The sequence below is a fragment of the Watersipora subatra genome, chromosome 7 (genome assembly GCF_963576615.1).
Source record: "Watersipora subatra chromosome 7, tzWatSuba1.1, whole genome shotgun sequence".
Taxonomy (NCBI): Eukaryota; Metazoa; Bryozoa; class Gymnolaemata; order Cheilostomatida; family Watersiporidae; genus Watersipora; species Watersipora subatra.
The window spans coordinates 51,092,162-51,095,841 of NC_088714.1; positions in this window are offsets into that span (position 1 = coordinate 51,092,162).

Here is a 3,680-nt window from a genome sequence, read left to right on the forward strand (position 1 = left end):
AATCTCGGTGTTATCCTCAATCATCTTGTTCCATTCACACTCCCAGATTCTTACTAAACGATATCCAAGTTCTTTAACATATTCTTCCTTCTTTATCGTTTCCTCCAGAACTTCACTCATGGGTCGATTCTTATATGGATGTATACTTATTCCTTTGGTCTTGTTACAGTTATGTCCATGCCAGAAACATCCATGAAATTGAAACACTGTATTCGTTTCTTCACAATATCCATCAACAGGAAGATTATGTTGTCCAATTCTAAATTCTTTATCGTTGTTTGCATGTAAGATTTGAATATTGTCCTTCCAAGTCAAAAATTGTAACCATCCATGAGCAGCCATGCTATTTTTTCGAGAATGAGTGTATGCAAATCCATTTTCGAATCGTCTTATTCTAGGGTTTCCAGTAGGCATTTCTTGCATCATACTCCACAAATATAATGCATTTGCATCAACTCCTAGAATAAGTTCACAAAGTTTGGATTCCTTTCCAAACTTTCTTTCTCGAATCAGTGTTTTCTTCGACTCATGAAGTCTGTGAAAAACAATGCTAGGTCCACCTACGATATTGTCCTTGATAGTAAAGTAAATATCTTTATCACTTTCCTTGATCAGACAGACAGGTTGACAAGCTTTGAAATGATGTGATGAGATTGTCTGATGATGAGAACTCATAGGATGAGGAGGTGAATCTGAAAGTTTCAACATCCATTTTACTGCCAATCCAGGAAGTGAAATGGCATCTTTCAACATATCAATTCCCCTGGTTCTGTAAACTTCTTTTTGTTTTTCTACAGCTTCAACAAATGGTACTACATCGAGATTGTTGTACCATACTAGAAAATCTTTTAACGTTTTCATCTTCTCTTATTTCCAAATGTTTAAACAGATTTCATAATCAGCATCCGAAATATGTTCATCTCTCAAAAAACTGTAAAAGCATTCTTTAGCTGGTAGAAACGGTTGTTTCAACTTCTCAAGATCATCCATATATTCATAAGGATAGAATCCTTTTTGTTGAGAGCATTTGAAAGCTTTGAGATACTTTGCATAGGAAAATCCTGGAGCAATGAAGTTGGAAATATCCAAGAATTTGAATCTTCTTGATTGAATACAGCTCATCTTGTTTGTTCTTTTCACTACAAAATCAAAATCTTCGTCTTCTGTGTCTTGAAGACATCGAAGTAGAGGTCCTTTCATCACATTCAGGTCGTAGTTTTGTGAATTAAATCCTAGAATCGGAATACATGAGATGAATTTGTCGAAACGATTAAATAAATGACAAAATTCCTCTCTTGAATGGTATACTCGAGGATTGGAAAATTTGCAGGATTTAAATCTTTCTTCAACTTTTCCTTGCTTTTCAGCTTTTGCCTTCATCAACTGTCTAATGTAGTAAAGTTTTTTTTCAAGGATATCCCGGGCTTCATCAGCAATTTGGGAAATATACTGAACAAAAGAAGATATACAAGAATCAGTATCTCCCTCACTTACAAAACACTTTGGATCCTTAAATCCGGGTACATTTGAACAAACTGATATACTCATCAATTCGTGTCTCGATGTGAATGTAACCGAATTGGAATTTGGTGGAAGGTCGGATTTTGGAAGATAACACTCGATATCATAGGTGATTAAAAAGGGATAATAAGTATCTTCCTCAGCCACGGATATTCCTATCTCTCGTTTCAGTTGTTCGAAAATTGTAGGTGTTGCCTTAAACTTTCCTCCTTCGAAGATGAAGTTTGTTACTACTTCTTGACTACATTTATGTCTATTGAAATTTCCTCTTTTTGTAAAGCTCACTTCACAGGAAGGACAACTAAACCCTTTAGTATAAGCATTAACATCCTTGATGAAACTGAAATGAGAGTTCTGCAAATCGAGGAAGAGTTCCTTTCCCTCTTTTTGGGACGATGTCCAGATGACTGTTGAGGTTTCATCAGCATTCAGAGAAAATACGGTTATACGGAGGTCAAAACATTTCTCAAGAGAAATTAAGTCTCCTAACTCAATTCCAGGAAAATTATTCATCAGAACTTTGTTGGATGAGGAAGAAGAAATGTGATTCGAGTACTTTTGAAATAGCACCTTCACAAGTTGCTGTTTTGGTCTTTGTCTGGTGCAACTACATCGGTTTGAACACTTACACATTACCTTCAATGCTAAACATCTGAAGAAACAGAGATTGTCTGTGTAAGGAGTGCAGCTACGAGGAATGTTATGCATAGTGATTACATGTCGATTGTTAAGAATGTGAGTCGGAAGATCTGAAGCCATTCCTATTTGCCCCATTCCAATCAATTTATAGAAATAGAATGAAATATTGGTAATTACATTCAATTTCCAAGCTGTATTCGGGCGTTCTCGAATCGCTATAGCAGCAAGATCTTGTCTTGTCAATTCTTCAAAGAAATTCTGTAGTTCCTGTCTTGTTGTAATCAGTTTTGCTTTTTTGAAAATTGTAGCATTATTCGATGAAGCATGAAAATATCTTAATTCTCCTGAAGTTTTATGTTCAAGAATGCATCCCACACTACAATTTAACTTAGCTCTTGTTTGTAACCCATTCCAAGTTGTCAACATCTCGTTCCATATTCTTTCCGAATGGTTTGGAGTTGGAAGTTCTGCTTGAGGAATATTTCCATTCCATAAATTTACGTTTAACGTTTCAACAACTCTTCCTCGTCGTCTTTTTGTTTTCATAGCATTCCAATATCTTCTTATTAACTCATCCCATTCCTCATCATCATTAACAGGAATGATATCCTGATTATCTTGTTCTCTTTCATTTTCGATAGGAACGATGGGCTCGACTCTATCATTAATACCAACTAAATTGTCATCATCAGCGTCCACTTCATTTTCGTTTCTTTCGATTTGATTTGTAGGTTGATCAGATAAATATCTATTTTCTTCGATTTCATTTGTATTTTCTTCTTCTGATACATCTGATTCATCGGATTCATCATCAGCAAGATTTTGAGTAATAGGAGTTACTGTTATCTTAGATCGACTAAGATCTCCTCTTCCAATTTGAGTTGAAGCAGAACGAAATGAAGAATGATGAGAAACAATCTTTACTTTTTCGAAAATGAAAGGGGGATTGGAAACTTGTATAATAATCGAGGCATCATCATCATCATCATCATATTCGTGATATTGTTCCGAAGAATCATTAGTTGATGTTGTAAACGATTCTGAACTTTCATTCGATTGGAGATGAATGTGTTTAACATGTCTTTTGAGGTTTGATTTTTTGTTAAATGAAGTCGAACATTCTAAGCAGATATATTTATTAGCTGAAACGGATGATACACTTCTTTCCCTACTTCTGCTTCTTTCTCTTTTATCAATTGAAGTGGAAGGAGCAGAATTTTCCGATGAAATTAAATTATGCTCTCGTGAAAGCTTGAACATCTTTGAGGAAGATTTCCAGCTGCCAAGAATTAAAAATCTCATTTTACTATTCTCTCTACATTTATTCATTCATTAAAAATTTTTTCCACCAATTATTGTAAATCAACTCACCTCATCAGATTTGCTCCAGTCTCCTTCTGAATAGGAAGATGCCGGATACATTTCCTTGATGTATTCAAATTTCGGAGATATATAATCCAGTGAAACAGAGATAATCCAAAGTTCTGAGAGAAGATTATACATAGATATCCAAATTGTAG